Source organism: Acomys minous, assembly GCF_964271855.1.
Source record: "Acomys minous genome assembly, chromosome: 9".
NCBI lineage: Eukaryota > Metazoa > Chordata > Mammalia > Rodentia > Muridae > Acomys > Acomys minous.
The window spans coordinates 2,242,125-2,254,821 of NC_140490.1; the positions used below are offsets into that span (position 1 = coordinate 2,242,125).

Here is a 12,697-nt window from a genome sequence, read left to right on the forward strand (position 1 = left end):
CCACACAAAAACTCAACAAAGAAAGATAATTTTAGACCAATTTCCTTTATGAACATTGATGCAAAAATACTCAACAAAATACTTGTACGCCAAATCCAAAAAAACATCACCTCCTGTGATTAAGCAGCCTTCATCCCAGGGATGCAGGGATGGTTCAACACACAAAAATCCATCAGTGTAATCCACCATATAAACAAACTGGAAGAGAAAACGCACATGATCATCTCATTAGATGCCGAAAAAGCATTCCACAAGATCCAACACCCTTTCATGATAAAAGTATTGGAGAGATCAGGGACACCAGGCTTATACATAAACACAACAAAGGCAGTAAACAGCAAGCCTATAGCTAACATTAAATTAAATGGAGAGAAACTCAAAGTTTTCCACTTGAATTGAGGAACAAGTCAAGGCTGCCTACTCTTTCCATATCAATTCAATACAGTACTTGAAGTTTTAGCTAAAGCAGTAAGACAGCTAACGGAGTTCAGGGGAACACAAAGTGGAAAGGAAGAAGTCAAAGCACTGCTATTTGCAGATGACATCATAGTATATATAAATGGCTCCAAAAATTCTACCAAAGAACTCTTACAACCAGAAAACACCTTCAGCAAAGTGGCTGGATGCAAAATTAACTAAAAATATTAGTAGACCTCCTTCATACAAATGACAAATGGGATGAGAATAAAATTATGGAGACAGCACCCTTCACAATAGCCACAAATAATACAAAATACTTTGGTGTAACTCTAAGCAAGCAAGTGAAAGACAAATACCACAAGAACTTCAAGTCTTTAAAGAAAGAAATTGAAGAAGATATCAGAAGATTGAAAGATTGCCCATGCTCATGGGTCAGTAGAATTGACATAGTAAAAATGGCCATCTTACCAAAAGCAATCTACAGACTTAATGCAATTCCCAATCAAAATTCCAACACAATTCTTTACAGACCTCGAAAGAACAATTTTCAACTTCATATGGAAAAATAAAAAGTTCAGAGTAGCTAAAACAATCCTGTCCAAGAAAAGACCTTCTGGAGGTATCAACATCTCTGATATCAAGCTGTACTACAGAGCAACAGTCATAAAAACTGCAAGGTATTGGCATAAAAACAGACAGGTGGATCAATGGAATTGAAATGAAGATCTGGAAATAAACCCACACACCGACAGACACTTGTTTTGTTTGTTTGTTTGTTTGTTTGTTTTATAAAGAAGGCAGAACTATAAAATGGGAAAAAGAAAGCACCTTTAACAAACGGTGCTGGCCTAACGGGACATCTGCGTGGAGAAGAATGCAAATAGATGCATATTTATCACCCTACACAAAACTCAAGTGGATCAAAGATTTAAACATAAATCCTTGTACACTAAGTCAGAGAGAAGAGAAACAGGGGAAGAGCACAGGAGACAACTTGCTGAACAGAGCACCAATAGCTCAGGCTCTAAGACCAACAATTAATAAATGGGACCTCATAAACCTGAAAAGCTTCTGTAAGGCAAAGGACACTGTCAACAGAACAATATGACAGCCTACAGACTGGGAGAAGATCTTCACCAACCCTGTATTTGACAGAGGGCTAATATTAAATATATAAAGAACTCAAGAAATTAGACCAAGAAACCAAATAACCCAACTAAAAAATGAGGTACAGACACAAGCAGGGAACTCTCAACAGAGGAATCTCTAATGGCCAAGAAACGCTTAAAGAAATGTTCAAAATTTTTAGTCATCAGGGAAATTCAAATCGAAATGACTCAGAGATTTCATCTTACACCCATCAGAATGGCTAAAATAAAACACTCAAATGACAGCACGTGCTGGTGAGGATGTGGAGCAAGGGGAACACTCCTCCATTGTGGTGGGAGTGCAAACACGCACAATCACTGCGGAAATCAATCTGGCACTTTCTCAGAAAACTGGCAATAGCTCTACCTCAAGACCCAGCTATACTGCTCTGGTCATATACCTGAAAGATTCTCCACCATACCAGCACATTTGCTCAACTATGTTCACTGCAGCTTTATTCATAATAGCTAGAATCTGGAAACAACCGAGATGTCCCTCCACAGAAGAATGGATAAAGAAAATGCAGTACATTTACACAATAGAATACTACGCAGCTATTAAAAACAAGGAAATCATGAAATTTGCAAGCAAATGTATGGAACTAGAAAAGATCACCCTGAGTAAGGTAACCCAAGCCCAGAAAAACACAAATGGTAGATACTCACTTATAAGTGGATTTAGCCATAAAGTACAGGATGACCACACTACAATCCACAGACCCAAAGAAGCTAAATAAAAAGGACTTAAGGCAGGATGCTTGAATGTCACTGAGAAGGGGAAATGAAATAGATGTCAGGGGTGGATGGAAGGAGGGAACAGGTGGGAGATCGGGTGACGGGGGAAACATGAGGGATCAAGTGTGGGGGGGTAACAGAGGGAGAAAGAACTGGGAGAGAGCTGGGATTGGTGATGGGGCCATCTCCGGGATGAACTGGAAACCTAGGAGAAGGGAAACTCCCAGGAACCTATGAGGGTGACTCTACCTAAGACTCCTGGCCTGAAATGGCCACCTTCTGCAACCAGGCAATATGACCAACTCAAAGACAAAACCTTTGACCCCAGATTTTTCCTGCCTACAAGATTTGTACGGGCATAAAGATGGTGTAGAAATTAAGGAAATGGCTAATCAATGTGTGGCCCCACTTGAGACCTATGCCATGAGACGGAGTCCACCCCTGACTTGATTAATGATATTCTCCGATACTCACAGACAGGAGCCTGGCACCAACATCCTCTGGAAGGCTTCACCTGGCGGCTGATGGAAACGGATGCAGCGACCCACAGCCAAACATCAAGCAGAGCTCAGGGAACCTTGTGGAAGAGAGAAGGAAGGACTGAGGGAGCCAAAGGGGCCAAGGACACCACAAGAAGACTCACAGAGTCAGCTAACCCGGGGCCCGCGAGGTCTCACAGAGACGGAACCACTTACCAAAGAGAATGCACGGGAGGGGTCCAGACCTTCCATGGATACAGAACAGCCTCGCAGCAGCTTGGTCCTCATGCGGGACTCCTAACAGTTGGAGCAGGGCCTGTCCCTGGTCCTCTTGCCTGTCTTCGGATCCCTTTCCCCTTACTGGGCTGTCTCTTCTAACCTCAATAGGAGATGTGCCTAGCCTAACTGCAACTCGATATGCCAAGGCAGGTTGACATTCTTGGGGGACCTCCCCTTTTCTGAGGAAAAAAAGGGAAAAGGTGTGTGTCAGGAGTGAGGTGGGGTGGGGTGGGGTGGGGGGGGAGCAGAGAGGGAGGGGCTGGGAGGAGAGGAGGGAGGGAGGGAAGGAAAAAATCAATTCTAATAAATTAAAAAAATTGATTCATATAATCACAGAAGTTAAATCCTCAGACCTGCAAGTGGCCGGCCACGTGCACACAGCGTCGCCCCGGCCTCTCTAGGGATGCTGACTCTGAGCCTCTTGCTTTGCATGCGCAAGCTCACCCAGGGGCTAGCTCCTCAGGACCCATTGAGTCTGCTTGTAACACTGAGATACTGTTTTCTCTCTCTCAAAGATTAAAAGTTAGTCTTCTTTTAATCCTCTCAGCTCAGTTCACCCCCTTGCACGTCAATGACATAATCCTGTACTTCCGTCTTCATAACACTCGTCAGTTTAATGTAATTAATCTCACGCTCAACATGGCGAGCTCCTCCTAGCTGTGGTTTCACAGCCTGGGGAGCTGTTTAACAGTTGCTCCCCTAGGCCTTAGGTCTCTGCACTTGCCTGACCCAGGGCAGGCGCCCTGTGAACACTTACGAACTGAACTGGCTGTGCTCTTGTCCCTTAGCTGTGACCTTTCAACAACCATTTTCCCAGTTTGCGTCCACACTGCGTCGGAGCCCGAGTGCCACCGGCCCCTCTCCTCCCCCATCTGCTTTCACCAAGGGAAGGCACAGTGCCTAGCATTTTTTTTTTTTGCAAGCTTTGGGTTTAGCAAGAATTCATAGAGTAAAACAACCCAAATTCTGGATCCGTTGCTCATTCTTTCAACGCACAACAGTGGCTTTAGCAACAGACAACCTAGCCTGTCATCATCCGCCCACAGGATCCTGAGAGAAGCAACCCCAGCCTCCCAAGGAGCAGGACACTTAGCTGATTGTGGCTACAGTTGCCAGTTCCACGTCACATCTTCATATAAACTCCAGAGTCAAATAAAATAGGAAAAAAAGAGGGGCGGGACAGTAATTAATAGAAACGCAATAATTAGACCAAATGCAACCTGCGATAGCCCCCCCCCCCCCCGTAAACCATGGAATAGTGAGCGTGCCAAGTTTAGTTTTAACATATCTTGACGTTCCTTTCCAGACACTTGATCATCCAGATCAGCTCCCCTCCGGCTCTGCAGATGGACCACTAACAGCCCCTTCACCTACGCTTATTTTTAAAAGGAAGGCTGGGACTGCGGTTGCTCTGAAAACACTGCCCTCATCTTTAAAAATGTGCCTCTCGATGTAGCTGTTTTTCACTTCTCTTTCTCTGCATTACGATTCTCCCATATCCATGCTTTCAGTTACCCACGGTCATCTGAAAGAATTAAGTGGAAGATTCTGGACATAAGCAGTTCACAAGTCTCAAGCTGCTTGCCACCTTGAGGAGCCTGGTGCCGCTTTAGGCCGCTCTGCTCTCCCCTCCCAGGGCACGAATCATAGCGCTCGGTACATCCGCGTGGTATACAGAGCCCAGGGCACCAATCATACCGCTCGGTACATCCGCGTGGTATACAGGGCTCATTCTTGTCGTCTTCGTTTCCGGCTTTAACGGCCCTGGCGTCTCTGAGATGCTGTTCCTGTGATCTCTACACAGTGTAACTTATTATTTTAATTGCTTTAGCATGCCTACCTTACAAATTAAACTTTGTCATAGGCATGTGTGTATCAGGAAGTACTGTATGTGTATGAGCATACATTTAGGGTCCATGACGACCCAGGGTTTGGAGCATCCATTGTGGGTCTTGGGCCAAACCCTCTAAGACACTGCTGCTGTATAGCACAGAGCATGGAAGTCAGTGCACAATTCAAATACCTGCCTTTGATTTCTGCCTCTTCTGCCAACTGTAGCCCGTATGATAGCTTGTTCTGAAACTGAGGTTATCAATTCACTGGCACACAAAAGACAACTGTTTGTATCTTCCCTACCCTAAATAGTTGTATCCATCAAGTGAGATACTCCTTTTTGAGAGAGAGAGGAGAGAGGAGAGAGGAGAAAGAGAGAGAGAGAGAGAGAGAGAGAGAGAGAGAGAGAGAGAGAGAGAGAGAGAAAGAGTCTTATATGTATCCCAGGCTGTCCCCAGACTCCTTTTGCCCATGCAGAATGATTTTGAACTTCCAATCCTCCTGTCTCCATTTCCCAAATAATATTACATGTGCACACCACCATTTCCAGCATATACAGTGCTAGAGACTAAACCAGGAGCCTTGTGTACATCAGGCAAGCCTTCTACCCACTGAGCTACACCCCTCAGCTCAAGATGTCATTTTAAATCTATGAAACATTACACACATAAAGTTAATATCAATGCCAGATTATACAAGCACATAAACTTTTACTACTACTACTACTACTACTACTACTATTATTATTATTATTATTATTATTATTATTATTATTATTTTGCAAATTGTAACCAGCCACATTTTTTAAACTTTTTATTGATTCTTTGTGAATTTCACATCAGGCAACCCAATCCAAATCATGTCCCTGTCATTTCATATCCACTCTCTGCCCTTGCAAACCTCCCTGCAAAGAAAAGAAAAGATGGAACTTTAAAAAAAAATCTTGTCACAGACGCTGTAGTGTGTCGTGGCCTGTTACACACTATACCCTTTCGTCCACACATCTTTACTTGTAAGTGTTTATTGCACTGAGTCATCGGTCTCTGGTGGCAGCCCACACCATGGACGTCCACATGGCCTTTGGTGGTAACTCAGGCCGCCGACATGGACGCAGACTCCAGCTGCAGCAGGACCGAGACATGACCCTTGGCAGCGGCAGGACCTCACGGTGGCCTCAGGTGGTTGCACAGGCTCCTCCTATCTGCCTGTTCCACCATCAGGCCTCCAGTTCCACCTCTCTCCACAGTACAAGTATATAAACTTTTAATAAACAAAAGTCTTCTCAAAGCAAAGGAGCTTTACATTAAGATGTGACTTGCAAATTACACATTGAAGTTTGTTCTTCTGTTCTTGCACTCTACTTTTAAAATGAAACTTGTTTTCCTCACCTGGTTGGAACACATTTTGTTTAGTGGGTAATGAGCAAATTATTTGTTCAAAGAGCAAGCAATTCTCCATTCTAGGCGGGACTCTGAGGAAGCCACGCCTTCAGCTAATTACCTCGGCCTGTGCAATAGGGAAAGAGCTGCAAGCCTCCGGAAGTATAGACGCTCCAAGACGAAGCACTGGCCAAGGCTGAGGAGGGGAGAGTGATGCTGGAGGCCAGGCCAACTTCACACTGAGAGACCACCTAGCCAAGGACCCCTTGATGGTTGATTTCCACCGAAACACAAGGACAGCAACTTGTGTTTGACATCTGGGTATAATAAGTGAAGAATTTGAATCATAAAAATTTCTACCTAATTTAAAAGGCACGGTATTGCTTTTCTCAAACTAACTGCCCCTGGCGGGTCTGGTTAATACTTCCGTTCAGAATGAAAAAAAAAAAAACGTTAAAAGCCTTTTAGACTGACATTTAAAATAATTTGGAAACAATGCTAAGACAATCTCTTTACATCAAACTTCCGGAGAAATATGGTTGTGGAGCCCCCACCCCTCTGTTCCTGCTTATTGGAGGGCAGGCTGCTGAGGAACGAGACGTAAGGTAGAACTCGTCTTCCTGGGGAATGAGCAATGAGACGGTGAGCACATTTTAAACTCCTGAACTCAGCATGGCGAGAGAGCCTCTTCACAGCAGACAGCCGAAGGCTGGTCACAAGCAAACGGAGTCAAAACATGCTGATTTCTTTTCTTTTCTTTTTTAACCATGCCTCTTTATTTCCAGTGAGGTGGGGAAAAAATGGACACTTCTTCCATGCCCTTACCATCACCACAGCGTTGGGTACAGACTCCCAGGGCCCTGACTTGAACCAAGAGCAGAAACGTTAGCATTGAAAAAGAAGTTTCTCATGTTTGTCATGATTCCTGTTGACTCGTGTAGACTCTTCTGAAGAAAGAGAAAAAGGAGAAAAAAAACCATGATGATGAAGGAGAGCCAACGCCTCTTCTTGGTGAAGGTTGAGTCTCTTGCACAGTTTTGGAAAAAGAGAAAAAAACCTAAATTTTAGAATTTTGAAACTTGAAAGCAACGGAGAGAAATCACAAGTGGGGGGTGGGGGGTGGGGGGAAGGGGGTGGGGGGACACTTTCAAAAACTGACTACGTTAAGGATGAAAACCCTAGATGCATAAAAAATAAGTAATTTTTTTTACAGATACCATAAAGAGTTACTAGCAGGAGTTCACAGAGATGTCATGCAAGTTCAAAGGAGCAACAGCCACCCTCCCACCCCACCCCCACCAAGGCAATAAAAAAATGTTCGATGGAGTTGGTGGGTGCTAATTAGCTAATGGAGTTTTTTTTCCACACTGCATGCCTATATTAGAAAGTTCACTGTATCTCTTAAACATGTGGGATTTTAATTTGTCAGTCATACCTCAACAAAGTCCACACTATTACCAGAAAACACTTGCAAATTATAGTAGAAGTCTGTGGCTTTATTAACAAAGTAGAACAGATTTAAAAATCACGGTGCATCAGCCTCTGAATCCAGGCTTCTATGTCTATAGGTTCAGCCGACTGCAGACCAAAAACGATTGTGGGCGCAAGGGCATCACATCTGCGCTCATCTGTGCTGTTTACAGACAGGTGCCGCTTCCGTTCCCTTAGTGTTACTGCCCAGCTGATGCAGTAACTGTCCTCAGGACATAAACGTGGGTCGGGCTCTATACCTAGCCTAGGGCTGATCTTAGGCAAATAGGAGCACCTCAATATTATAAGTGTCGGCATGACACTTTCTGTAAGACTCTCGGATCAGCCAGATCTGGTTGTCTTAGCGGCAACCTCCTACAGCCCAAGGGCAACTATAATCATTTTGGTGGCTATAGAGCAAGATGAAAACGCTGAAACGTTGGTTGCTTAAAAGTATAAGTTAACTTAATCTCTCTGACATTGTTTTAAGCAGAAGTACTAAACATCTTGCAGGCGGGGCTGGAGGGAGATGGCTCAGAGGCTGAGCGCTCTGGCTGCTCCTGCAGAGGACCAGCTCCCACAATCCGCATGGCCTTTCACGATTGCCTGCAATTCCAGGCCCAGGGCATGTGACACGCTCCCTGGCCTCTGCTGACACTGGGGACATGCACACGGTGCACACACACACACATGCAGACAAACACACACATGGTGCATACACACGCATGCAGACAAACACACACAAATATTTTTTGTTTGTTTTAAGTCTTCAATCTGGCTGGAGAGACAGCTTAGCTGGCAAAGTGCTTGCTGCACAAGCATACTTACCTGAGTTTGCATCCCAGCACCCACGTGAGGAGCTGAAAGTCTATAGCTCTAGCACAGGAGCGTCCTGGGGTTTAATGGTGGCCACTCTAAGCAGAAAGCCCCAGGTTTACTGGGAGACCTTGTCTCAAATAATAGGGTGGGGAATGCTAAAGAGGAACAGCCTTCCACATAGGCACATATGAATGCGCGCGTGCACACAAATACACACATAGGCACATACATCCACACCAACACAGACAGACAGACAGATACACACAGATACAGACACACACATACACACATACACATCCATACACAGACTCACATACAGACACACACATATACACATTGACACACACAGATACAGACACACACAGATAGATACACACAGACACACAGATAAAAATACACAAACATACACACACAGAGACATATACAAACTCACACACAGACACAAATACATCATAGACATACACAGATACACGTACACACACACATAGACACACACACAAAGACATCCACACATAGAGACAGACACACAGACACAAACGCACACATACACACCAACACACAGACACACAAAGAGACACTTACAAATAGATACACACACACCATTAGACTCATACAGACACACACACACACACACACACACACACACACACACACACACACAAATAAAAAGACAGGATTGAACCTCCGCAAAATGTCAACAGATGTAGAGTAGGACGTTTTCTCCTCTGTGTCCTAGATATTTTATAATAAATCTCTTTTATAATTAAAACAAAATTCTGATTGTAAAACAGAAAACCTGTAGGTGCATCCTCATCAGATAGGTCAGTAGAATATAAAGACGAGGCTCCAGAAGGGTGTGAGTAAACACAAATTTATACAAGAACTTCTACATTTGTGATGCTCAGAATTAACAGTTCATGAAGAATCTCGCAAGTGCTCTGACTTGAAGAAACCCCTCTTTTCCACACCCCACACTTTGCTCCGTGGCACATGTGCAGGAGCTGACAAGCAATGATCCAGCTCTATGGACATCATAAAGGAAATTAACCGTTATGCTGTCCCCATTTTACAGGTGGGAAACAAGTCACAGAGCAGTGACATCACCTGCCGGGGATGACACTCTTCCGAAAAGATGCAGATCCAGTCAGTGTGACTTCTCTTCCATCTCTGCTGAGTTTCAGTATTTTTTTTCCCATCACCGCTATGTGCATTTAGCCTCCCTGATGGAATGAGGTTGTTTTAGGGACAAACACAGGACCCTCACCTTCTTAACCTGACCTCTTCAAGGCCTGAAATGGCAGTAGCCATTGAGGAAGCAGATGTGAGCCTGGGCTTCATTGAGATCCCAGCCGATATTACCAGGGCTCGGTGAGCAAACACTGGGCGGTCCAGCTCTGTGTGCTTAAACAAGGAAGTGAGCAGAGATGCGCAGTCACTGCAGAAGGAGGGATGGTGCATTGAGAGATGGTCTGGTCCACAGGGGAGGGAGGGAGCGGAGCAAGGAGGCCTGGAGCAGAGAGAGAGTTTAGCAACTCAAGAGAAAAAGCTGAGCAAAGAGTTGGGAGTTTTATGTCACAGCACCCAGGGGCTTTGGGGATAGATAGATAGATAGATAGATAGACAGACAGACAGACAGACAGACAGACAGACACAGATAGATCTGGCTTGTCCTGCATCCTATATAGCTCTGTGGTCACCTTTGGACACGCTAGTGCAAGCGTGTTGTGGTCAGTTTGTGTTTGTGTGTGTGTTTGTATGTGAGTGTGTGTGTTTGTGTGTGTGAGTGTGCGTGTGCGTGTGAGTGTGTTTATGTGTGTGTGTGTGTGTGCTCATGCTAATTTTGTTGGGCTCATGTCAGGCCTTCTGGGCTTCGATGTCCTTATTCTTCCTCCTCGGTTTTATAAAAAACAAAAGCAAAAGTTGACTGTGTTTGCACATTCATTGAAAACCCTAGGAGTTCCTTGGAGATTAATATTGATTTTCAAGATTTATTTCCTAGACAAATATCTCTAAAAAGCAAATCATAGCTGGTCTGTGAAGCCATATGCTCTGGTTTTAATTTCCCTATTCCAGCAACATGCAGACTAAAACAACACATACACACACACACACACACACACACACACACACACACAATTACTTTACTCAAATAATAAAAGATATTGCTATGAACTACCCTTCATATATAAACCAATTTATTACCTGGGGAATACTTTATGACAAGTGAGATTTAAAGATAGGAAACAAAAGAGGACGGAATTTTAAACTCTCCGTTTATACTATTCTCCAATCAGCGAAGACTTCCTAAGCTGGGCTTCAGGAGCCAGTCAGTGACAGAAAGCACACGCATTCTCCTGCTAGCTGCTGCAGCCAGCTTGCTGGGGAAACATGGTTCTTATTTAATGACATCTAAAGTGATGCACGCTCCTGGGTAAGTAGAACAAAAAACCACAATGTTTTATCCAGATGAAATTACTGAAGAATGAGACTCAGTGATTAATCAAAGCCGATGTTGGGTCAAGCAAGCAAAGGTTCTGATCTCTAAAGGGCCAGAAGGAGCTCTGGGCCCAGCAAGGCAGATGGAGACCCCGTTTGTGAGAGGCAGAAAGTCCTGCCACAGAGGCTGATGTCACCAACACTGGGAATCCGGAGCGGTGCTGGCTCCAAAGAAGGGCCCACAGGGTTGAATCACCAAACCTTCACACATCTGATTTCATTTAGGAGTTCAGTGCCTGAAGTGGTGTGTACACGGATATCCACAGATTGGTTTAAAGGAAGAATCAAGAACATTTTTTGAAAATATCAAGGTGCTAATGGTAATACTTGCTGTTATTAAGTCTAGACCTATGTAACTGAGCGCACACAGGTGTAAGCAAGCCCTGTATGTGGCTCCAGCCCCGAGTTCCTATCCCAGCAGCAGCCCCACCCACCCTGTACTTAGTTCACCTCATACAGGTTCTTAGTTTGGAAAGTTGTTTTAAGCAACTTGCAAATGTAACTCATAGCATCCCCAAGAGACCACGTTGATACAATTAAACCTACTGGGCTCCCCTCCCCCAGCCTTCAGGTTTCCAAATGTGAGGATGGCTCTTGGCTTCTGGCAGGAAGACCTTGCATGTTCAGCTCCTGGTTCCTTATAGTTTTCTTGGACTTGGCCTACTGAAAATAATCTCTAAAACACTCTCAAGCCCCTTTTCCTACTACCAACACATCTTTCTGTCCCTGCTTCTGCCTCATATTTGTCCTCTGTTGAAGAATAGGAAACTGTTGCCAAAACTGGTACCTAGGGAAATGTGCTCCGGCTCCCGTCACCCCACCCGGAGCACCAACAACAGACCAAAGAACAGTGCCGTCAAATTCCATCCAACTCCGCAGGCCAATGAGTTGACTGACCTGACTTAACAGAGTGTGGTGAGCTTATGTTATAGAGCATGGGCTCAGCTGACCCCCAAAGCAGCCATGCCACTGCAGAGTGTCACCCCAGCATGTAAAACGACTTCCTCATAGCTACACAGATAAAGTGTCTGGTCCCCCACTTCAGTTGACCATGAGACCATGAGAGCTCAGGGCCTAAGCTTTAGGGAGCATTACGTTCACACAGAGGTCAGGGTAGGAAGGAGCTCTGATGACCCTCCCCCCCACTCCCCCCCAACTCCCGCCCCTCCATGATGGAGCATCAGCAGCCCTCAGCTTGGGCTTCTCCTGTGAGCTGTCACAGATGCCCCAATGACAGTGACAATGGACGTTATGCTCAGAGGAGAGCCTTCTAGAAGGAAGCCGTCCCAGGCTGTGCTTCAGAGGTTGACAGCAGCAGTCAAAATCCAACTCCAAGCGCTCTCAGCAGGGAGATTCTTAGACTTGTGCTGTTGAACCATGTCCTTCTCTGACAGACAGACAGACAGACAGACAGACAGACAGACAGACAGACAGACAGACAATGCTCTGTGTGGCTTTCCCCCTCCCAGGCAGCAGTGCTTCTCCTAATGCTGTATCTGCAGGGCGCACACAATCATGGCTCTAATCTAAGTGCATATCTGCCGTATTTTAATTTTCTCCAAGGAGTTTCAAGGACGGATCCTGGCGCAGGGCTTGGAAAATCTGCTTTCTAGTATTGCTAAGGGAAGCCACTCGGCCT

General features: G+C 44.9%; 1 protein-coding gene across 2 annotated transcripts in view; it reads right to left on the minus strand.

The window, feature by feature from the left end:
• The window catches only part of LOC311605938 (uncharacterized protein), a 302,332-nt gene that overhangs the window by 62,606 nt on the left and 227,029 nt on the right, over positions 1 to 12,697 (minus strand). Inside the window, exons 1-3 of one of the 2 annotated variants that reach the window (XR_014782116.1) lie at positions 4,506 to 4,676; positions 2,999 to 3,240; positions 2,778 to 2,880 (exon numbers count right to left, since the gene is read on the minus strand). The gene's annotated coding sequence lies outside the window, so the exon portion shown is untranslated. Of the gene's footprint in view, positions 1 to 2,777; positions 2,881 to 2,998; positions 3,241 to 4,155 lie in introns of those variants that run through there. The other variant, XR_014782117.1, reaches the window with a different exon arrangement.